Source organism: Bombina bombina, chromosome 5, assembly GCF_027579735.1.
Source record: "Bombina bombina isolate aBomBom1 chromosome 5, aBomBom1.pri, whole genome shotgun sequence".
Classification (NCBI taxonomy): Eukaryota; Metazoa; Chordata; class Amphibia; order Anura; family Bombinatoridae; genus Bombina; species Bombina bombina.
Window position 1 is genome coordinate 985,475,178 of NC_069503.1, and position 25,932 is coordinate 985,501,109.

A 25,932-nucleotide genomic window follows, 5' to 3' on the forward strand; every position below is an offset into this window, starting at 1 on the left:
GAATTTTCACAAAGGTGCTAGGGTCCCTTCTAGCGGTACTAAGACCGCGGGGCATTGCAGTAGCACCTTACCTAGACGACATCTTAATACAGGCGTCATCTCTTCCCAGAGCCAAGGCTCATACGGATATTGTTCTAGCATTTTTAAGGTCTCACGGGTGGAAGGTGAACGTAGAAAAGAGTTCTCTGTCCCCGGTCACAAGGGTTCCCTTCCTGGGAACAATAATAGATTCGGTAGAAATGAAAATCTTTCTGACGGAGGTCAGGAAGTCAAAACTCTCAAAAGCTTGTTGAGTCCTTCATGCCATTGCTCAGCCGTCTGTGGCTCATTGCATGGAGGTTATCGGTCTAATGGTGGCTCAGGATCACCTGTCTCAGGGAATGAGTTTCCGCAGACCAGAGTGGATCATTGTCACGACCGACGCCAGTCTCCTAGGCTGGGGCGCGGTGTGGGACTCCCTGAAAGCTCAGGGTCTATGGTCTTGGGAAGAATCTCTTCTACCGATAAACATTTTGGAACTAAGAGCGATATTCAATACGCTACTGGCTTGGCCTCAACTAGCGAAGGCCAAATTCATAAGATTTCAGTCGGACAACATGACGACTGTAGCGTACATCAATCATCAGGGAGGAATGAAGAGTTCCCTGGCGATGAGAGAAGTATCCAAGATCATCAAATGGGCGGAGGATCACTCCTGCCATCTATCTGCAATTCACATCCCAGGAGTAGACAACTGGGAGGCGGATTATTTGAGTCGTCAGACTTTCCATCCGGGGGAGTGGGAACTTCACCCGGAGGTCTTTGCCCAGTTAACTCAACTATGGGGCATTCCAGATCTGGATCTGATGGCGTCTCGTCAGAACTCCAAGGTTCCACGCTACGGGTCCAGGTCCAGGGATCCCAAGGCGACATTGATAGATGCATTAGTGGCGCCTTGGTCATTCAATCTAGTGTATGTCTTTCCACCGTTTCCTCTACTCCCCAGGAGAAGGCTTCGGTGATTCTAATAGCTCCTGCGTGGCCACGCAGGACTTGGTATGCAGACCTGGTGAATATGTCATCGGCTCCACCATGGAAGCTACCTTTGAGACAGGACCTTCTAGTGCAAGGTCCATTCGAACATCCAAACCTAGTTTCTCTGCAGCTGACTGCTTGGAGATTGAACGCTTGATTCTATCTAAGCGTGGGTTTTCGGAATCAGTTATAGATACTTTGGTTCAGGCTAGAAAGCCTGTAACCAGGAGAATTTACCATAAGATATGGCAGAAATATCTTTATTGGTGCGAATCCAAGGGTTACTCATGGAGTAAAATTAGGATTCCAAGGATTCTTTCCTTTCTCCAAGAAGGTTTGGAGAAAGGTCTGTCAGCTAGTTCTTTAAAGGGACAGATATCTGCTCTGTCTGTCTTGTTACACAAACGTCTGGCATCCGTGCCACATGTTCAGGCGTTCGTACAGGCGTTGGTCAGAATAAAGCCTGTCTACAGACCTGTGACTCCTCCATGGAGTCTAAATTTAGTTCTTTCAGTTCTTCAAGGGGTTCCGTTTGAACCTTTACATTCCATAGATATTAAGTTACTATCTTGGAAAGTTTTGTTTTTGGTTGCTATTTCTTCTGCTAGAAGAGTTTCTGAATTGTCTGCTTTGCTGTGTAATTCACCCTATCTGGTGTTCCATACAGATAAGGTCGTTTTACGTACCAAACCTGGTTTTCTTCCAAAGGTGGTTTCCAATAGGAATATTAACCAGGAAATAGTTGTTCCTTCTCTGTGTCCTAATCCAGTTTCTAAAAAGGAACGTTTGTTACACAATCTAGATGTGGTTCGTGCTTTAAAATTCTATCTAGAAGCAACAAAGTATTTCAGACAGACATCTTCATTGTTTGTCGTCTATTCTGGTAAGAGGAGAGGTCAGAAAGCTACTGCTACCTCTCTTTCCTTCTGGTTAAAAAGCATCATCCGATTAGCTTATGAGACTGCAGGACGGCAGCCTCCTGAACGAATTACTGCTCATTCTACTAGAGCTGTGGCTTCCACATGGGCCTTCAAGAATGAGGCTTCTGTTGAACAGATCTGTAAGGCAGCGACGTGGTCTTCTCTGCATACTTTTGCCAAATTTTACAAATTCGATACTTATGCTTCTTCGGAGACTATTTTTGGGAGAAAGGTTTTACAAGCAGTGGTGTCTTCCGTTTAGGTTACCTGACTTGTTCCCTCCCTTCATCCGTGTCCTAAAGCTTTGGTATTGGTTCCCACAAGTAAGGATGAAGCCATGGACCGGACACACCAATGTAGGAGAAAACAGAATTTATGTTTACCTGATAAATTTCTTTCTCCTACGGTGTGTCCGGTCCACGGCCCGCCCTGGCTTTTAGTCAGGTTTAAAATTTTTGTTTTTGTACACTACAGTCACCACTGCACCCTATGGTTCTCCTTTTTCTCCTGACCGTCGGTCGAATGACTGGGGGGCGGAGCTAGAGGGGGAGCTATATGGACAGCTCTGCTGTTGTGCTCTCTTTGCCACTTCCTGTAGGGAATGAGAATATCCCACAAGTAAGGATGAAGCCGTGGACCGGACACACCGTAGGAGAAAGAAATTTATCAGGTAAACATAAATTCTGTTTTAAAGAGACAGTGGTTCTCCTGTGTTAATTTTTATTGTTTTCTGTTGTTTAGGAGTTTACTGACAGGGGACAAACTATGCAATGTCTCCTATAGTGTACCAAAAATGTATGGCCCACATGCAGTGCCCTGCGCTTCCTTTCTCACTTCATCTGGATTTTTCCCTGCATTATCTGTTTTCCCATAAGGTAGAAAACAGTACTAAGGGATATATTTTCAATCATTTAGGATGATTGATTTAGTAGTTGTTATTTTGAATGTTTCTTCCCTGTAACTGTAAGGGGAAGATACTTAAACCCAGATTACGAGTTTTGCGTTAGAGGCTATGCAGTGCTAATGAGCAGTTTTCACTCACTGCTTACTTACCTACAGCACTGGTATTACGAGTTTTCAGAAACCCGTCGTTAAAAGACTAGAAGTGAGCATTGAGCAAAATTTTGCTCATTACCGCACTCCAATACCAGCGCTGCTTAAGTCAGCGGTGAGCTGGTGTAACGTGCTCGTGCACGATTTCCCCATAGGAATCCACTGGGAGAGCCGGCTGAAAAAAAGTCTAACACCTGCAAAAAAGCAGCGTACAACTCCTTAACGCAGCCCCATTGATTCCTATGGGGAAATAAAATTTATGTTTACACCTAACACCCTAACATGAACCCCGAGTCTAAACACCCCTAATCTTACACTTATTAACCCCTAATCTGCCGCTCCGGACACCGCCGCCATTTACATTATACTTATGAACCCCTAATCTGCTGCCCCCAACATCACTGACACCTACATTATATTTATTAACCCCTAATCTGCTGCCCCCAATGTCGCCGCCTCCTACCTACACTTATTAACCCCTAATCTCCCGCCGCCACTATAATAAACATATTAACCCCTAAACCGCCGCACTCCCGCCTCACAAACATTAGTTAAATATTATTAACCCCTAATCTGCCGGCCCTAACATCGCCGCCACCTACCTACATTTATTAACCCCTAATCTGCCGCCCCCAACGTCGCCGCCACTATACTAAATGTATTAACCCCTAAACCTAAGTCTAACCCTAAACCTAACACCCCCTAACTTAAATATAATTTAAATAAATATTCCTATCATTAACTAAATTATTCCTATTTAAAACTAAATACTTACCTATAAAATAAACCCTAAGATAGCTACAATATAACTAATAGTTACATTGTAGCTATCTTAGGATTTATTTTTATTTTACAGGCAAGTTTGTATTTTAACTAGGTAGAATAGTTATTAAATAGGTATTAATTATTTAATAACTACCTAGTTAAAATAAAGACAAAAGTACCTAACACTACACTATAATTAAATAAATTAACTAAATTATATACAATTAAATAAATTAAATTAGCTAAAGTACAAAAAAAACACTAAATTACAGAAAATAATAAACAAATTACAGAAATGTAAACTAATTACACCTAATCTAATAGCCCTATTAAAATAAAAAAAGCCCCCCCCAAAATAAAAAAAACCCTAAACTAAACTACCAATAGCCCTAGCTAAAAAAAACTAATCTCCCCATTGCCCTGAAAATTTGGCTGGGCATTGGCCTTAAAAGGGCAGTTAGCTCTTTTGCAAGCACAAACCCCTAATCTAAAAAATAAACCCACCCAATACACCCTTAAAAAAACCTAACACCAACCCCCTGAAGATCGACTTACCGGGAGACGTCTTCATCCAAGCCAGGCGAAGTGGTCCTCCAGACGGGCAGAAGTCTTCATCCAAGCCGGGCAGAAGTGGTCCTCCAGACGGGCAGAAGTCTTCATCCAGACGGCATCTTCCATCTTCATCCATCCGGCGCTGAGCAGGTCCATCTTCAAGACATCCGACACGGAGCATACTCTTCTTCCGACGACTAAAACAGAATGAAGGTACCTTTAAGTGACGTCATCCAAGATGGCGTCCCTTAGATTCCGATTGGCTGATAGAATTCTATCAGCCAATCGGAATTAAGGTAGAAAAAATCCTATTGGCTGATGCAATCAGCCAATAGGCTTGAGCTTGCATTCTATTTGCTGTTCCAATCAGCCATTATATTAGGTGTAATTAGTTTAAATTTCTGTAATCTGTTTATTATTTTCTGTAATTTAGTGGGGGGGGGTTTTGGACTTTAGCTAATTTAATTTAATTTATTTAATTATTTTTAATTTAGTTAATTTATTTAGTTATAGTGTAGTGTTAGTGTAACTTAGGTTAGGTTTTATTTTACAGGTACTTTTGTCTTTATTTTAACTAGGTAGTTATTAAATAGTTAATAACTATTTAATAACTATTCTACCTAGTTAAAATAAATAGAAACTTGCCTGTAAAATAAAAATAAATCCTACACTAGCTACAATGTAACTATTAGTTATATTGTAGCTATCTTAGGGTTTATTTTACAGGTAAGTATTTAGTTTTAAATAGGAATAATTTAGTTAATAATAGGAATATTTATTTAGATTTATTTAAATTATATTTAAGTTAGGGGTTCATATATATAATGTAGGTGGCGCCGGTGTCCGGAGCAGCAGATTAGGGGTTAAAATTTTTATTTTAGTATTTGCGATGCTGGTGGGCCTCGGTTTAGGGGTTAATAGGTAGTTTATGGGTGTTAGTGTACTTTTTAGCACTATAGTTATGAGTTTTATGCTACGGCGTTGTACCATAAAACTCATAACTACTGACTTTTAAATGCGTTAGGACTCTTGACAGGGTAGGGTGTACCGCTCACTTTTTGACCTCCCAGGACAGACTCATAATAATATATAAGTCCCATAGAAAAAAACACTTTACGAAGTTTACGTAAGTCATTTTGCGGTAAGGCCAAAGAAGTGTGCGGTTACCCTAAACCTTCAAGACTCGTAATACCAGCGGGCATAAAAAAGCAGCGTTAGGGTAAAAAAGCAGCGTTAAGAGGTCCTAACGCACAACTCGTAATCTAGCCAGGGTCGGCTCCAGAACGAATGAAATGGGGGGAGCATTTTTTTTTCACGAGGGTGCACGCATTTACAAAGCATGTATGAGAGTCAAAATAAGAGCAGACCTACATATTCTGCAGGAACGTGTAGCTTCTGGCTGGCTTATCCCCCACTATTAACATTTGGAGAATATGTGCTAAATCAATAGGTAAAATAATTAAGTCTAAATCCTATGCAGTGCACTAAAACAGAGCCATTAAACTTGAGACCCCCAGTGCAATAGCTCCTTTAAAACAATTCACCCCTTAACCACCATGATCGAAAAACCCTTAAACTCATTCTCAAATCTCAATCATGTCCCCTAAACAGCCATGCACCCAAAACCCCCCAATGCAATTAACTCCTTTGTTTGCAATAGCAGTGAGGATACTAGGTTTTCAGGTATTGGAAATTTTGTAGATTAGATTTAGCTATACCTGTTTCACAATAACGAATGGATATCAGGCTACTTAATACAACCTATGTACTATGAATCTTTAAGAACCTATAAGAATATGATTGTATCATATAAGTCTATAAATGGCTACCGGCTTCTATCGATGCCTTAAAAGTGCACTGTGATCTTAGGCCCGGCACAGTACATTTTTGAGGCGTCGATAAAAGCCGGTAGCCATTTACAGACTTATATTTATATGATACAATCATATTCTTATCATGGTCTATTGTTTAAAAAAATGAGTAACTCACGATGTTTAGGTGTCATTAACTCCTTAATGACCGGACCATTTTTCAATTTTCTTACCCTTAATGACAATGGCTATTTTTACATTTCTGCAGTGTTTGTGTTTAGCTGTAATTTTCCTCTTACTCATTTACTGTACCCACACATATTATATAACATTTTTCTCGCCATTAAATGGACTTTCTAAAGATACCATTATTTTCATCATGTCTTATAATTTACTAAAAAAAAAAAAAAAAAAAAAAAAAATGAGGAAAAAATGGAAAAAAACACACTTTTCTCCAACATAGGTGTGTCCGGTCCACGGCGTCATCCTTACTTGTGGGATATTCTCTTCCCCAACAGGAAATGGCAAAGAGCCCAGCAAAGCTGGTCACATGATCCCTCCTAGGCTCCGCCTACCCCAGTCATTCTCTTTGCCGTTGTACAGGCAACATCTCCACGGAGATGGCTTAGAGTTTTTTAGTGTTTAACTGTAAAGGGGTTAAATATAAAAACGGCTCCGGTTCCGTTATTTTAAGGGTTAAAGCTTCCAAATTTGGTGTGCAATACTTTTAAGGCTTTAAGACACTGTGGTGAAATTTTGGTGAATTTTGAACAATTCCTTCATACTTTTTCGCAATTGCAGTAATAAAGTGTGTTCAGTTTAAAATTTAAAGTGACAGTAACGATTTTATTTTAAAACGTTTTTTGTGCTTTGTTATCAAGTTTATGCCTGTTTAACATGTCTGAACTACCAGATAGATTGTGTTCTGACTGTGGGGAAGCCAAGGTTCCTTCTCATTTAAATAGATGTGATTTATGTCATAAAAAAATTTAGTAAAAATGATGCCCAAGATGATTCCTCAAGTGAGGGGAGTAAGCATGGTACTGCATCATCCCCTCCTTCGTCTACACCAGTCTTGCCCATACAGGAGGCCCCTAGTACATCTAGCGCGCCAATACTCCTTACTATGCAACAATTAACGGCTGTAATGGATAATTCTATCAAAAACATTTTAGCCAATATGCCCACTTATCAGCGAAAGCGCGACTGCTCTGTTTTAGAAAATACTGAAGAGCATGAGGACGCTGATGATATTGTTTCTGAAGGGCCCCTACACCAGTCTGAGGGGGCCAGGGTGGTTTTGTCTGAGGAAGAAATTTCAGATTCAGGAAAAATTTCTCAACAAGCTGAACCTGATGTGATTACTTTTAAATTTAAGTTGGAACATCTCCGCGCTCTGCTTAAGGAGGTGTTATCCAATTTGGATGATTGTGATTATCTGGTCATTCCAGAAACACTATGTAAAATGGACAAGTTCCTAGAGGCCCCGGGGCCCCCCGAAGCTTTTCCTATACCCAAGCGGGTGGCGTACATTGTTAATAAAGAATGGGACAGGCCCGGTATACCTTTCGTACCTCCCCCCATATTTAAAAAATTGTTTCCTATAGTCGACCCCAGAAAGGACTTATGGCAGACAGTCCCCAAGGTCGAGGGGGCGGTTTCTACTCTAAACAAGCGCACCACTATACCCATAGAAGATAGTTGTGCTTTCCAAGATCCTATGGATAAAAAATTAGAAGGTTTGCTAAAAAAGATGTTTGTTCAGCAAGGTTACCTTCTACAACCAATTGCATGCATTGTCCCTGTCACTACAGCCGCGTGTTTCTGGTTCGATGAGCTAGAAACGGCGATTATTAGTAATTCTTCTTCTTATGAGGAGATTATGGACAGAATTCGTGCTCTTAAATTGGCTAATTCCTTCACCCTAGACGCCACCTTGCAATTGGCTAGGTTAGCGGCGAAAAATTCTGGGTTTGCTATTGTGGCGCGCAGAGCGCTTTGGTTAAAATCTTGGTCAGCGGATGCGTCTTCCAAGAACAAATTGCTTGACATTCCTTTCAAGGGGAAAACACTGTTTGGCCCTGACTTGAAAGAGATTATCTCTGATATCACTGGGGGCAAGGGCCACGCCCTTCCTCAGGATAGGTCTTTCAAGGCCAAAAATAAACCTAATTTTCGTCCCTTTCGCAGAAACGGACCAGCCCCAAGTGCTACGTCCTCTAAGCAGGAGGGTAATACTTCTCAAGCCACTCCAGCCTGGAGACCAATGCAAGGCTGGAACAAAGGAAAGCAGGCCAAGAAACCTGCCACTGCTCCCAAGACAGCATGAGATGCGGGCCCCCGATCCGGGACCGGATTTGGTGGGGGGCAGACTCTCTCTCTTCACTCAGGCTTGGGCAAGAGATGTTCTGGATCCTTGGGCGCTAGAAATAGTCTCCCAAGGTTCTCTTCTGGAAGTGATTCATCCTGTTCCATTAAAAGAACGAGGGATGGGGTTCTATTCCAATCTGTTCGTAGTTCCCAAAAAAGAGGGAACGTTCAGACCAATCTTAGATCTCAAGATCCTAAACAAGTTTCTCAAGGTTCCATCGTCCAAAATGGAAACCATTCGAACAATCCTTCCATCCAGGAAGGTCAATTCTTGACCACGGTGGATTTAAAGGATGCGTATTTACATATTCCTGTCCACAAGGAACATCATCGGTTCCTAAGGTTCGCATTCCTGGACAAGCATTACCAGTTCGTGGCGCTTCCTTTCGGATTAGCCACTGCTCCAAGGATTTTCACAAAGGTACTAGGGTCCCTTCTGGCGGTGCTAAGACCAAGGGGCATTGCTGTAGTACCTTACTTGGACGACATTCTGATTCAAGCGTCGTCCCTTCCTCAAGCAAAGGCTCACACGGACATAGTCCTGGCCTTTCTCAGATCTCACGGATGGAAAGTGAACGTGGAAAAGAGTTCTCTATCTCCGTCGACAAGAGTTCCCTTCTTGGGAACAATAATAGACTCCTTAGAAATGAGGATTTTTCTGACAGAGACCAGAAAAACAAAACTTCTAAACTCTTGTCGGATACTTCATTCCGTTCCTCTTCCTTCCATAGCGCAGTGCATGGAAGTGATAGGTTTGATGGTAGCGGCAATGGACATAGTTCCTTTTGCGCGCATTCATCTAAGACCATTACAACTGTGTATGTTCAGTCAGTGGAATGGGGACTATACAGACTTGTCTCCGAAGATACAAGTAAATCAGAGGACCAGAGACTCACTCCGTTGGTGGCTGTCCCTGGACAACCTGTCACAAGGGGTGACCTCCCGCAGACCAGAGTGGTCATTGTCACGACCGACGCCAGTCTAATGGGCTGGGGCGCGGTCTGGGGATCCCTGAAAGCTCAGGGTCTTTGGTCTCGGGAAGAATCTCTTCTACCGATAAGTATTCTGGAACTGAGAGCGATATTCAATGCTCTCAAGGCTTGGCCTCAGCTAGCGAGGGCCAAGTTCATACGGTTTCAATCAGACAACATGACGACTGTTGCGTACATCAACCATCAGGGGGGAACAAGGAGTTCCCTGGCGATGGAAGAAGTGACCAAAATCATTCAATGGGCGGAGACTCGCTCCTGCCACCTGTCTGCAATCCACATCCCAGGAGTGGAAAATTGGGAAGCGGATTTTCTGAGTCGTCAGACATTGCATCCGGGGGAGTGGGAACTCCATCCGGAACTCTTTGCCCAAATCACTCAACTGTGGGGCATTCCAGACATGGATCTGATGGCCTCTCGTCAGAACTTCAAGGTTCCTTGCTACGGGTCCAGATCCAGGGATCCCAAGGCGACTCTAGTAGATGCACTAGTAGCACCTTGGACCTTCAAACTAGCTTATGTATTCCCGCCGTTTCCTCTCATCCCCAGGCTGGTAGCCAGGATCAATCAGGAGAGGGCGTCGGTGATCTTGATAGCTCCTGCGTGGCCACGCAGGACTTGGTATGCAGATCTGGTGAATATGTCATCGGCTCCACCATGGAAGCTACCTTTGAGACGAGACCTTCTTGTTCAAGGTCCGTTCGAACATCCGAATCTGGTCCCACTCCAGCTGACTGCTTGGAGATTGAACGCCTTGATCTTATCAAAGCGAGGGTTCTCAGATTCTGTTATTGATACTCTTGTTCAGGCCAGAAAGCCTGTAACTAGAAAAATTTACCACAAAATTTGGAAAAAATATATCTGTTGGTGTGAATCTAAAGGATTCCCTTGGGACAAGGTTAAGATTCCTCAGATTCTATCCTTCCTTCGAGAAGGATTAGAAAAAGGATTATCTGCAAGTTCCTTGATGGGACAGATTTCTGCCTTGTCTGTGTTACTTCACAAAAAGCTGGCAGCTGTGCCAGATGTTCAAGCCTTTGTTCAGGTTCTGGTTAGAATCAAGCCTGTTTACAAACCTTTGACTCCTCCTTGGAGTCTCGACTTAGTTCTTTCAGTTCTTCAGGGGGTTCCGTTTGAACCCTTACATTCCGTTGATATTAAGTTATTATCTTGGAAAGTTTTGTTTTTGGTTGCAATTTCTTCTGCTAGAAGAGTTTCAGAATTATCTGCTCTGCAGTGTTCTCCTCCTTATCTGGTGTTCCATGCAGATAAGGTGGTTTTACGTACCAAAAGTTGTTTCTAACAAAAACATTAACCAGGAGATAGTCGTGCCTTCTCTGTGTCCGAAACCAGTTTCGAAGAAGGAACGTTTGTTGCACAATTTGGATGTTGTTCGCGCTCTAAAATTCTATTTAGATGCTACAAAGGATTTTAGACAAACATCTTCCTTGTTTGTTGTTTATTCTGGTAAAAGGAGAGGTCAAAAAGCAACTTCTACCTCTCTCTCCTTTTGGATTAAAAGCATCATCAGATTGGCTTACGAGACTGCCGGACGGCAGCCTCCTGAAAGGATCACAGCTCCTTCCACTAGGGCTGTGGCTTCCACATGGGCCTTCAAGAACGAGGCTTCTGTTGATCAGATATGTAGGGCAGCGACTTGGTCTTCACTGCACACTTTTACCAAATTTTACAAGTTTGATACTTTTGCTTCTTCTGAGGCTATTTTTGGGAGAAAGGTTTTGCAAGCCGTGGTGCCTTCCATTTAGGTGACCTGATTTGCTCCCTCCCTTCATCCGTGTCCTAAAGCTTTGGTATTGGTTCCCACAAGTAAGGATGACGCCGTGGACCGGACACACCTATGTTGGAGAAAACAGAATTTATGTTTACCTGATAAATTACTTTCTCCAACGGTGTGTCCGGTCCACGGCCCGCCCTGGTTTTTTAATCAGGTCTGATAATTTATTTTCTTTAACTACAGTCACCACGGTATCATATGGTTTCTCCTATGCAAATATTCCTCCTTAACGTCGGTCGAATGACTGGGGTAGGCGGAGCCTAGGAGGGATCATGTGACCAGCTTTGCTGGGCTCTTTGCCATTTCCTGTTGGGGAAGAGAATATCCCACAAGTAAGGATGACGCCGTGGACCGGACACACCGTTGGAGAAAGTAATTTATCAGGTAAACATAAATTCTGTTTTTCTAACTTTGACCCCCAAAATATGTTACACATCTACAATCACCAAAAAACACCCATGCTAAATAGTTTCTAAATTTTGTCCTGAGTTTAGAAATACCCAATGTTTACACGTTCTTTGCTTTTTTTGCAATTTATGGGGCAATAAATACAAGTAGCACTTTGCTATTTCCAAACCACTTTTCTCCTGTTAAGTGTGGTCAGTCCACGGGTCATCATTACTTCTGGGATATTAACTCCTCCCCAACAGGAAGTGCAAGAGGATCACCCAAGCAGAGCTGCTATATAGCTCCTCCCCTCTACGTCACACCCAGTCATTCTCTTGCACCCAACTAATAGATAGGATGTGTGAGAGGACTGTGGTGATTATACTTAGTTTTTATATCTTCAATCAAAAGTTTGTTATTTTAAAACAGCACCGGAGTGTGTTGTTCCTTCTCAGGTAGAATTTGAAGAAGAATCTACCTGAGTTTTTGGATGATTTTAGCCGGCGTAGCTAAAATTCATTTTGCTGTTCTCGGCCATTCTGAGGAGTGAGGTAAACTTCAGATCAGGGGACAGCGGGCAGGTTCACCTGCAAAGAGGTATGTTGCAGTATATTATTTCTGAGGAATGGAATTGACTAAGAAAATACTGCCAATACCAATATAATGTAAGTTCAGCCTTAAATGCAGTAGTAGCAACTGGTATCAGGCTGTTTATGTATATATGTGTACACTTCAGTATTCTGGGGAATGGCACTTCTCTGGGTAATACTATATGCATATAATCTTTAGCCTTACTTGCAGTGGGAACGTCTAGCAACAGGCTGTTTAATGACATTTCATGATATTTAATTTTAAACGTTTTTGCTGGCATGCTAAATTGTTTAAATATCTGAGGTACTGGGTGAAAAATTGTTTTTGGGCACTGTTTTTCCACTTGGCTGTCGTTTATTTTAATTTGAGACAGTTTACTGAGCTTCCCTCACTGCTGTGGGTGAGGGGGAGGGGCCTATTTTGGCGCTTTTACTACGCATCAGAAATTCAGTCAAAAGTCTTTTTCTCTTCCTGCATGATCCGGATCGTCTCTACAGAGCTCAAGGGTCTTCAAAAATTATTTTGAATGAGGTAATCACTCACAGCAGACCTGTGAGATTGTGCTTTGACTGTGATAAAAAACGTTTATATTTTGTACATTTGTTTCTCTGCTATTAAGGGTTAGTTATCCATTGCTAATGGGGGCAATCCTTTGCTAAATTTATGCTTTTACTGGGAAAAATCTGATTGTTATAATTTTTCCGGTTTCTTATTATTAAACTGTCATAATTTTTTTCTGTGCTTCTTAAAGGCACAGTGCGTTTTTCATATTACTTGTAATTTGAGTGAAAAGTATTTCCAAGCTTGCTAGTTTAATTGCTAGTTTGTTAAACATGTCTGATTCAGAGGAATATCTCTGTGCTATATGTGCAAAAGCCAAGGTGGAGCCCAATAGAAATTTATGTACTAATTGCATTGATGCTACTTTGAATAAAAGTCATTCTGTACAAATTGAACATCATTCACCAAACAACGAGGGGGAAGTTATGCCGACTAACTTGCTTCACGTGTCAGTACCTGCATCTCCCGCTCGGGAGGTGCGTGATATTGTAACGCCGAGTACTTCAGGGCGGCCATTACAAATCACACTACAGGACATGGCTAATGTTATGACTGAAGTTTTGTCTAAATTACCAGAACTTAGAGGTAAGCGAGATCACTCTGGGGTGAGAACAGAGTGCGCTGACAATATTAGGGCCATGTCAGATACTGCGTCACAATTTGCAGAACATGAGGACGGAGAGCTTCATTCTGCAGGTGACGGATCTGATCCAAATAAACTGGATTCAGACATTTCAAATTTTAAGTTTAAGCTGGAAAACCTCCATGTATTACTAGGGGAGGTCTTAGCGGCTCTGAATGATTGTAACACAGAAAATGTGTAGGTTGGATAAATATTTTGCGGTACCGTCGAGTACTGACGTTTTTCCAATACCTAAGAGACTTACTGAAATTGTTACTAAGGAGTGGGATAGACCCGGTGTGCCTTTCTCACCCCCTCCTATATTCAGAAAGATGTTTCCGATAGACACCACCACACGGGACTTATGGCAAACGGTCCCTAAGGTGGAGGGAGCAGTTTCTACTTTAGCTAAGCGTACCACTATCCCGGTGGAGGATAGCTGCGCCTTTTCAGATCCAATGGATAAAAAATTAGAGGGTTACCTTAAGAAAATGTTTGTTCAAAAAGGTTTTATATTGCAACCCCTTGCATGCATTGTGCCTGTCACGGCTGCAGCAGCATTTTGGTTTGAGTCTCTGGAAGAGACCCTTGAATCAGCTCCATTGGATGAGATTACACACAAGCTTAAAACCCTTAAGCTAGCTAATTCATTTATTTCTGATGCCGTAGTACACTTAACTAAACTTACGGCTAAGAATTCCGGATTCGCCATTCAGGCACGCAGAGCGCTGTGGCTAAAATCCTGGTCAGCTGATGTTACTTCTAAATCTAAATTGCTTAACATACCTTTCAAAGGGCAGACCTTATTCGGGCCCGGTTTGAAGGAAATTATCGCTGACATTACAGGAGGTAAAGGCCATGCCCTGCCTCAAGACAGAGCCAAACCTAGGGCTAGACAGTCTAATTTTCGTGCCTTTCGTAACTTAAGGCAGGAGCAGCATCAACTTCCTCTGCACCAAAACAGGAAGGAGCTGTTGCTCGCTACAGACAAGGCTGGAAACCTAACCAGTCCTGGAACAAGGGCAAGCAGGCCAGAAAACCTGCTGCTGCCCCTAAGACAGCATGAAGTGAGGGCCCCCGATCCGGGAACGGATCTAGTGGGGGGCAGACTCTCTCTCTTCGCCCAGGCTTGGGCAAGAGATGTCCAGGATCCCTGGGCGTTAGAGATCATATCTCAGGGATATCTTCTGGACTTCAAAGCCTCTCCCCCAAAAGGGAGATTTCATCTTTCAAGGTTGTCAACAAACCAGATAAAGAAAGAGGCGTTTCTGCGCTGTGTACAAGATCTTTTACTAATGGGAGTGATCCATCCGGTTCCGCGGTCGGAACACGGACAAGGGTTTTACTCAAATCTGTTTGTGGTTCCCAAGAAAGAAGGAACCTTCAGACCAATCTTGGATTTAAAGATCCTAAACAAATTCCTAAGAGTTCCATCGTTCAAAATGGAAACTATTCGGACAATCTTACCCATGATCCAAAAGGGTCAGTACATGACCACAGTGGATTTAAAGGATGCCTACCTTCATATACCGATTCACAAAGATCATTACCGGTATCTAAGGTTTGCCTTCCTAGACAGGCATTACCAGTTTGTAGCTCTTCCATTCGGGTTGGCTACGGCTCCAAGAATCTTCACAAAGGTTCTGGGCTCTCTTCTGGCGGTGCTAAGGCCGCGAGGAATTTCGGTGGCTCCGTACCTAGACGACATTCTGATACAAGCGTCAAGCTTTCAAACTGCCAGGTCTCATACAGAGTTAGTACTGGCATTTCTAAGGTCGCATGGGTGGAAGGTGAATGTAGAGAAGAGTTCTCTCTTACCACTCACAAGGGTTCCCTTCTTGGGGACTCTTATAGACTCTGTAGAAATGAAGATTTACCTGACAGAAAACAGGTTAACAAAGCTTCAAAATGCTTGCCGTGTCCTTCATTCCATTCAACACCCGTCAGTGGCTCAATGCATGGAGGTAATCGGCTTAATGGTAGCGGCAATGGACATAGTACCCTTTGCACGCCTACATCTCAGACCGCTGCAATTATGCATGCTAAGTCAGTGGAATGGGGATTACTCAGATTTGTCCCCTACTCTGAATCTGGATCAAGAGACCAGAAATTCTCTTCTATGGTGGCTTTCTCTGCCACATCTGTCCAGGGGGATGCCATTCAGCAGACCAGATTGGACAATTGTAACAACAGACGCCAGCCTACTAGGTTGGGGCGCTGTCTGGAATTCCCTGAAGGCTCAGGGATCATGGACTCAGGAGGAGAGTCTCCTTCCAATAAACATTCTGGAATTGAGAGCAGTTCTCAATGCCCTTCTGGCTTGGCCTCAGTTAACAACTCGGGGGTTCATCAGGTTTCAGTCGGACAACATCACGACTGTAGCTTACATCAACCATCAAGGAGGGACAAGAAGTTCCCTAGCGATGATGGAAGTATCAAAGATAATTCGCTGGGCAGAGTCTCACTCTTGCCACCTGTCAGCGATCCACATTCCTGGAGTGGAGAACTGGGAGGCGGATTTCCTAAGTCGTCAGACTTTTCATCCGGGGGAGTGGGAACTTCATCCGGAGGTCTTTGCCCAAATACTTCGACTTTGGGGCAAACCAGAGATAGATCTCATGGCGTCTCGCCAGAACGCCAAGCTTCCTTGTTACGGGTCCAGGTCCAGGGACCCGGGAGCGGTCCTGGTAGATGCTTTGACAGCACCTTGGACCTTCGGGATGGCCTATGTGTTTCCACCCTTCCCGATGCTTCCTCGATTGATTGCCAGGATCAAACAGGAGAGAGCATCGGTGATTCTAATAGCGCCTGCGTGGCCACGCAGGACCTGGTATGCAGATCTAGTGGACATGTCATCCTGTCCACCTTGGTCTCTGCCTCTGAGACAGGACCTTCTAATTCAGGGTCCTTTCAAACATCAAAATCTAATTTCTCTGAAGCTGACTGCTTGGAAATTGAACGCTTGATTTTATCAAAGCGTGGTTTTTCGGAGTCAGTTATTGATACCTTAATACAGGCTAGGAAGCCTGTTACCAGAAAGATTTACCATAAAATATGGCGTAAATACTTACATTGGTGCGAATCCAAGAGTTACTCATGGAGTAAAGTTAGGATTCCTAGGATATTGTCTTTTCTACAAGAAGGTTTAGAAAAGGGTTTATCTGCTAGTTCCTTAAAGGGACAGATCTCAGCTCTGTCCATTCTTTTACACAAGCGTCTGTCAGAAGTTCCAGACGTTCAGGCTTTTTGCCAGGCTTTGGCCAGGATTAAGCCTGTGTTTAAAACTGTTGCTCCACCATGGAGCTTAAATTTAGTTCTTAACGTTTTACAGGGTGTTTGGTTTGAACCCCTTCATTCCATTGATATCAAGCTGTTATCTTGGAAAGTTCTGTTTTTAATGGCTATTTCCTCGGCTCGCAGAGTCTCTGAGTTATCAGCCTTACACTGTGATTCTCCGTATCTGATTTTTCATTCAGATAAGGTTGTTCTGCGTACTAAACCTGGGTTCTTACCTAAGGTTGTCACTAACAAGAATATCAATCAAGAGATTGTTGTGCCATCATTGTGTCCGAATCCTTCTTCAAAGAAGGAACGACTTCTGCACAATCTAGATGTAGTCCGTGCCCTGAAATTTTATTTACAGGCAACTAAAGATTTTCGCCAAACTTCTTCCCTGTTTGTCGTTTATTCTGGACAGAGGAGAGGTCAAAAAGCTTCTGCTACCTCTCTCTCTTTTTGGCTTCGTAGCATAATACGTTTAGCCTATGAGACTGCTGGACAGCAGCCTCCTGAAAGAATTACAGCTCATTCCACTAGAGCTGTGGCTTCCACTTGGGCCTTTAAGAATGAGGCCTCTGTTGAACAGATTTGCAAGGCTGCAACTTGGTCTTCTCTTCATACTTTTTCCAAATTTTCCAAATTTGACACTTTTGCTTCTTCGGAGGCTGTTTTTGGGAGAAAGGTACTTCAGGCAGTGGTTCCTTCCGTATAAAGATCCTGCCTGTCCCTCCCGTCATCCGTGTACTTTAGCTTTGGTATTGGTATCCCAGAAGTAATGATGACCCGTGGACTGACCACACTTAACAGGAGAAAACATAATTTATGCTTACCTGATAAATTCCTTTCTCCTGTAGTGTGGTCAGTCCACGGCCCGCCCTGTTTTTTATGGCAGGTCTAAATTTTTAAATTATACTCCAGTCACCACTGCACCCTATAGTTTCTCCTTTCTCGTTTGGTTCTTGGTCGAATGACTGGGTGTGACGTAGAGGGGAGGAGCTATATAGCAGCTCTGCTTGGGTGATCCTCTTGCACTTCCTGTTGGGGAGGAGTTAATATCCCAGAAGTAATGATGACCCGTGGACTGACCACACTACAGGAGAAAGGAATTTATCAGGTAAGCATAAATTATGTTTTTTTCAAAATTAGCGCTAGTTACATTGGAACCCTGATATCTGTCAGGAATACCTGAATATCCCTTGACATGTATATATTTTTTTTTAGAAGACAACCCAAAGTATTGATCTAGGCCCATTTTGGTATATTTCAGGCCACCATTTCACCGCCAAATGTGATAAAAAAAAAAAGTTCACTTTTTCACAAAATTTGTCACAAACTTTAGGTTTCCCACTGAAATTATTTACAAACAGCTTCTGCAATTATGGCACAAATGGTTGTAAATGCTTCTCTGGGATCCCCTTTTTTCAGAAATAGCAGACTTATATGGCTTTGGGGTTGCTTTTTGGTAATTAGAAGGCCGCTAAATGCCGCTGCACACCACACGTGTTTTATGCCCAGGAGTGAAGGGGTTAATTAGGGAGCTTGTAGGGTTAATTTTAGCTGTAGTGTAGTAGACAACCCCAAGTATTGATCTAGGCCCATTTTGGTATATTTTATGCCACCATTTCACCGCCAAATGCGAGCAAATAAAAAAAAAACTTTACATTTTTCACAATTTTAGGTTTCTCACTGAAATTATTTACAAACAGCTTGTGCTATTATGGCAGAAATTGTTGTAAAAGCTTCTCTGGGATCCCCTTTGTTCAGAAATAGCAGACTTATATGGCTTTGGCGTTGCTTTTTGGTAATTAGAAGGCCGCTAAATGCTGCTGCGCACCACACGTTAATTATGCCCAGCAGTGAAGGGGTTAAATTAGGTAGCTTGTAGGGAGCTTGCAGGGTTAATTTTAGAGATCAGCCTCCCACCTGACACATCCCACCCCCTGATCCCTCCCAAACAGCTCTCTTCCCTCCCCCACCCCACAATTGTTCCCGCCATCTTAAGTACTGGCAGAAAGTCTGCCAGTACTAAATAAAAGAGTTTTTTTTTTTTTTTTTAAATAAAAATAATAAAATATTTTAGCTGTGATGGACCCCTGCCTTAGCCCCAACCTCCCTGATCCCCCCTCCAGCTCTCTAACCCTCTCCTCTACCTAATTACCGCCATCTTGGGTACTGGCAGCTGTCTGCTAGTGCCCAGTTTGGCCCCAGAAACCCCCCAAAAAGTATTTTTATTTTATTTTTAACTTAAAAACTATTTCTGTAGTGTAGCAGCCCCCCCACAATACCCCCACCCCCTCCCAGATCCTTTTATATTTAAATTTTTTTTTTACCTTTTTCTCCCTTTCTGCCCTCATTCATTGGTGTCAGTGTGGCTAATGTGCGCACACGCACGTGCATGTGCGCCCCGTGCACACGCCCATGCACGTTTACGTGCACACTCACCCCTCGTACACGTGCACGCGCACGCACCCTCACACCCGGACACTGGCACCATCGCTACCGGTGCAGAGAGGGCCACAGAGTGGCTCTCTCTGCATCGGAGGCTTGTAAAGTGGTATTGCAGGATGCCTCCATATCGAGGCATCACTGCAATACCCTCAGAGCTGCTGGAAGCATTTGTGATCGCTTCCAGCACTCTGTTAGACAACTGACGTACCAGGTACGTCCATTGTCATTAACTGTTTTTGCATGACGTACCTGGTACGTCAGTTGTCATTAATGGGTTAATAGGGTTAAGACAAGTCCAAAAAGTCTCTAATTAATTTCCAATTCCAAATAAGAGGTTAAGACACGGAGCTCCTTGCAGATGCGTGATGCAACCTCACAGTTCGGTAGCTAACTCTGCCCCCAGCATGCAGCATTACATAACAATTCATTATTTTATTTATTATTTTTAAAGTGTGTGTGTGTATATATATATATATATATATATATATATATACACACACATACATACATATATATATATATATATATATATATATGCACACACACACTTGTACATAAGTATACTTTAGTTGTGCTTTTATTTTATTTTTTTTAATATAAAGGTACACACCACAAATTATGTTGTGTGTGTGTGTGTATGTATGTATATATATATATATATATATATATATATATATATATATATATCCTTTATATATTTACCTACGGATGCTGCAGCATTATAATTTTGATTTTACAAAATACAAATAGAATTGGCCGCAATAAGAAATAAACTCCTCATTATGAAGGAGATAGATTAAGCATCCATATTAAAACAAGCATATGCAGTAATATTAAACTGCCACAAGATGGCAGCAAACAGCAGAGAACCACAGAAAAGGACAGGAGAAAATGTCCTACTAACTGAATACAAGCTTTAAGTACAAAAGCAACTCAGTACCTCTCCATAACTATGTGCACATTAAATAAAAAGTATTATGGTGCAATGCAACAAAGAGCACCAAAAAACACAGACTAAGGTGCGTACCACCACCACGGAAATAAAATAAAATGGCACCAAAGAAAACATAGCTGAATTACAAACAACCTTGTCCCAACAAAGTACAAAGTAAGGCACTGCGCTATTGGTGCGTATAACTATTGCCACCAAATACAGACGAATATGCTATATTAGTAAGGTGAACGGCAATCAAATAATGCCGGTCCTACTACGTTAGACCGAGAGATCAGGGGAGTGAACTGTAAGAGCAAATAGATCGCGTTCTGTCTAAACAGCATCTAACAGCATAAGTCGGACGAAGGTAATCTGAACCTTCACTCACCGACTCGAGTACCGGCCCCACAACATGTTGTGCCTCTAAAAAGGCAGTGTCTTAATCTCCTCCGTGATAAATAGCTGTAATATCCCTTAGTATTAAGGATATGAACAGCGGAGGTCACTAAACAAGAGTAGATTAACCCCTTGCTTTACACATATTAATAAGCACCTTACCTTCAAGTTCTTCCTTCTACTTCCTGACTGACGCAGACACTCTCTCTCATACCCCAGCCTTCCACTGCACTGACTGAGTGCACATTTGAGCGCGCACAAGGGCCCCCTCCCCCAGAGAAGTTGCGGGGCAAAAAAATAAAAAATTTTAAGTAAAAATTATTATTTATTTATTTTTTTTATAAAAAAAAATCCTGTTTTTGAGGGGGCACAGCATTCCATTTGGGTGGGCATTGGCCCCCAATGCCCCCCCCCCCCCCTTGGAGCCGACCGTGAATCTAGCCGTTAGATAGAATCTGTGGGGGAATTCTCAGTCTAAGTTGGAGTAAGGTCTTTCTCTGATCCTGAGGTTGTTCGGGTTTAGTTGTTTAGCTTAAATACCTCCATTTGTTAATATAGGAGGTTTTGCTGCCTCGGATGACTCCGACACTAGAGCTATTATACCCTTAGAGGATAGTTGGGTTCTCTAAGATCCTATGGACAAGAAATTAGAGGATCTATAAAAAATAAAATAATCTTCAATGGCAGCCAACTGTGTCCATTGCTACCGTCACTAGTGCGCATATAGGTTCAATGCGTTGTTTATAGTATGATAACTTCTATGGATGAAATCCAGGTTAGGATATAGGCTCTTTAAAGAGCTAATTCCTTCTTTTTTTACAAATGTTTCCCTGCAACTTGTCATCTGAAAAAAAAAAATAAATAAATAAATAAGAGAAACAGACAAAAAGGACGACAGAGCAATTTTCGTTCCTTCCGAAATTTCAAGAGAAATTCTCTTCTGTCCCCAAACAGGAACAGACTGGGCCTACATGGAGACCCAATCAATCTTGGTATAAGATAAAACAATACAAGAAGCCTGCTGTTGAATCAAGGACAGCATGAAGGGCATGCCCTCGATCCGGGAGCGGATCTTGTAGGGGGTAGACTTTCCTGCTTCGCTCAGACTTGGGTTCGAGATGTTCAGGATCCCTGGACAATAGAAATAGTGTCCCAAGGATGCAAGTTAGAATTCAAGAGTTTGCCTCCCAGGGGCAGGTTTCTACTTTCAAGACTGTCTGCAGACCAGATAACAAAGAGGGGTTCTTACAAGGTGTAAGAGACCTTACCAACAAGGTTCCTGTTCCAGTTCAGGAGCAGGGTCTGGGATTTTATTCCAATCTGCTCATAGTTCCCAAAAATGAGGGAACCTTAAGGCTAATTAAGAATTTAAACAAATTTCTCAGAGTACCATCCTTCAAGATGGAAGCTATTCGTTCCATTCTCCCTTTGATCCAAGAGGGTCAATTTATGTCAAGTGGATTTAAGGGACGCGTACCTGCATGTTTCCATTCACAGGGATCATCTCAAGTTTCTAAGATTTGCTTTTCTAGACAAACACTTCCAATGTGTGGCTCTTCCCTTCGGTCTTGCCACAGCTCCTAGAATTTTCTCAAAGGTTCTGGGACCGCTGTTGGCGGTGCTTCGGTTACAGGGTATTGCAGTGGCCCCCTTAATGAAAGACTTACGAGCCCAGGCGCCATCCTTACAATCAGCAAGATTCCACACGGAGTTGTCTTTTTCCTTCCTGCGACCTCACGGTGGGAAGGTAAATTTGGGTAAGAGTTCCTTAGTCCCGAATACAAGGGTAATTTTCTTGGGAACCATAATAGATTCACTATCGATGAAGATTTTTCTGAAAGAAGTCAGGAAATCAAAGATTGTCGATACTTGTCTAGCTTTTCAGTCCACTCCTCGGCTATCAGTGGCTCAGTACATGGAGTTAATAGGGCTGATGGTAGCGGCAATGGACATCATCCCATTTGCTCGGTTCCATCTCTGATCTCTGCAGTTAAGGATTGTGGACTCAGTCAGAGTCTGTTCTTCCTATATACATCCTGGAGCTGAGGGCGATTTTCAATGCTCTTCTGGCCTGGCCCCAGTTAGCTTCGGTCCAGCCTTCAGGTTCCAGTTGGACTATATGTCTTCAGTGACTTACATCAATCATCAGGGAGGAGTTCCTTAGCGATGACAGGGGTAATCTAGATAAGTCAGTGGGCGGAGGCCCATTCTTGTTGTCTGTCGACGATCCATATCCCAGGGGTGGACAACTGGGAGGCGGATTTTTCTGAACAGGCAGACCTTTTCATCCGGGGGAGTGGGAACTCCAACCGGAAGTGTTCTCCAGCTTGATTCTCAGGTGGGGTCAGCCGGAAGTAGACCTCTTGGCATCTCGACAGACTGCCAAGTTCCCGAGATACGGTCGTGGTCCAGGGACTCCCAGGCGGAACTGATAGATGCTGTGGAGGTCCATTGGACCTTCAGTCTAGCATACCAAATTCCTCAGTTTGCACTTCTTCCTAGGATTATTGCTCGGATCAAGCAGGAGAGGGCATCAGTGATCTTCATTGCTCCTGCTTGGCTTCACGGGATTTGGTATGCGGATCTGGTGGATATGTCATCTCTACCACTGTGGAGACTTCTGTTGAAGATGGACTTTCTAATTCAAGGGTCCTTCTTTCACCCAAATCTAGTTTCTCTGAGGAGGACTGCTTGGAGATTCAACGCTTAATTTTGTCTAAGCAGGGTTTTTCTGATTCGGTCATATAGTACCATGATTCAGGCTAGCAAGCATGTAACTAGAGAGATTCCCATAAGATATGGCGTAAATATCTCTTTGAATCCCAGAGCTACTCATGGAGTAGAGTTAGGATTCTTAGAATTTTGTCTTTTCTCCAAAAGGGCTTGGAGAAAAGTTTATCGACCTGTTCCCTAAAGGGTCAAATCTCGGCATTATCTATTTTGTTACACAAACATGATGTTTTGGATGTACAATCATTTTGTCAGGCCTTGGTCAAGATCAGGCCTGTGTTCAAACTGGTTACATCTCCATGGAGTCTGAATTTACTTCTTAAACTTCTTCAAGGGGCTCCGTTTGGGCCTATGCATTCCTTCGATGTTAAGTTGTTATCTTGGAAAATTATATTTCTTGTTGCAATCTCTTCTGCTTGTAGAGTGTCAGAGCTCTCGGTATTGCAGTATGAGTCTCCTTACCTTATCTTCCATTAAGGTTTTCTCCTGCAGGCGACTAAATGTTTGTGATACGGCTACTTCTTTCTTTTTGACTGAAGAGTATTATACTTTTTGCATATGAGACTGCTGGACAGCAGCCTCCAGAGAGAGTTACGACTCGTTCCGTTTAGGTTACCTGTCTTGTCCCTCCCGTATCATCTGTGTACTCTAGCTTGGGTATTGAATCCCAATTGAATGAATAGATATGAAACAGTGCTTCTTTAGTAAAACAAAATATGATAAAGTAAGCCCTAAAAAGACATATTGTGTTTTCTTGCAAAATGAACAAGCATGGGCAATTAACTGACTAGAAGTAATGCAGGTATCTCCAATTAACTACTTCAAAGGTTAAAAGGACAGTAAAGTCATAATTAGACATTCATGATTTTAGACACAGCATACAATTTTAAACAACTTTCCAATTTACTTCTGTTGTTTAATTTGCTTCATTCTCTTGTTATCCTTTGCTGCAAGGTTTATCTAGGTAAGCTCAGGAGCAGCAAATAACCTAGGTTCTAGCTGCTGATTGGTGGCTGCATATATATATATATATATATATATATACAGTATATATATATATATATATATATATATATATATACCAATTGTAATTGGCTCACACATGAGTTCAGTTAAAAACCAGTAGTACATCGCTGCTCTTTCAACAAATGCTACCAAGTGAATGAAACAAATTTGATAATTGAAGTAAAAATTCTTTCAAATTGTATGTTTTACCTAATTCATGAAAGAAAATTTTGGGGTTACATGTCCCTTTAAGCTACTGCTTCCTGTAGAGGCAGGACGTAATGGATCCTGCACAAATGAAGTTAAATAAATAAACAAAAGGTAAAAATCATTTTAAAATGATGAATAATACATATTGTAGTAATGTCTCCTAAGTATAACCCACTGCTTTTTTATTTTTATGACAACAATGAAACAGACTGTTTTATATAGCAGAGTGTTTTATTTATTGGTGTGTATTCAAAGAAGTGGGAAGTTACTGGTGGTGGTCCCCAGAGGCCAGTTCTTGAGCTTGTTTTGTTTAAAATATTCATCCGTGATATTGCTAGTGTGCTTTGTGTCATTTTTGCAGTTAGTACAGAAAAAATATTCCCTGAGATGTAGATCAATAGATGATTAACGATATAAAAAAAAGTACAAAATGTACGAATGCGATCTAAATTTCACCACAACGTACAAATTATGCGTTTAAAATGCTAAAACGCATAGGTTAATTAATGATTCAATGTAATTTAATAACAATAAGCAAAACTTGGACATTTATTTCAGATTATTTGGACTTTGGTCAACAATGCAGTCATGTAGTAGATACAGTCTGTAGGATACTTTATTCTGCAGAAAGATTATTATTAACAGGAGAAAAGTTTCTGGAAACTGTATCTACAGAATGATATAAATAAACTAGAGACTATTCCAAGTAGAGCTGCTAATATGGTGACAGGTTTAAAAATAAGTTTGAAATGTATCATGATCTTGGTATGTATAGCATAGAGGAGAGAAAGGAAATAGACGCTATAATAGTAAAGTTTGTTTCTATTAAAGGGCCATAAAACCCACATTTTTTCTTTCATGATTCAGAAAGAGAATGCAATTTTAAACATCTTTCTAATTTATTTATATTATCTAATTTGTTTTATTCTCTTGATATTCTTTGCTGAAAAGCATATCTAGATATGCTCAGTAGCTGCTGATTGGTTGCTGCACATAGAAGCCTCGTGTGATTGGCTCACCATGTGCATTGCTTTTTCTTCAACTAAGGATATCTAGAAAAATAAGCAAAATAAATAATAGAAGTAAATTGTAATGTTGTTTAAATTTGTATTCTCTATCTGAATCATGAAAGAAAGATTTTGGGTTTAGTGGCCCTTTAAGGGATTTAATAAAGCATTTTGCTTAAAATGAGGCACCTGGTGCTGGGGGGGGCAGTAGTAATATACACTTCAGAAAAAAAATATGCGCAGACTCAGTAAGACGTTTGGTTCTTATCTGTTGTCTTTGTTTCTATTCTTGTATCAAAATTTGCTGTATATTACCGTTCAGGGTCACACCCCTTGAAAACCCTGTTACATTTGTTGGCCAGTTAGGTAAAGATATAAATTAACTCCTGCATTAATCATGCAATCATTGTGTAGAATGTTGTAGGATCAGGGTTCCTTGATACGCAACAACCTGTCTGGGGGCAGTAGAAAAAAGTTACAAAAAATGTGTGCA

The 25,932-nt window shown here is 41.9% G+C and overlaps 1 protein-coding gene across 1 annotated transcript in view; it reads left to right on the forward strand.

Moving 5' to 3' along the window:
- Positions 1–25,932, forward strand: part of TMEM67 (transmembrane protein 67) — a 297,637-nt gene that overhangs the window by 203,876 nt on the left and 67,829 nt on the right.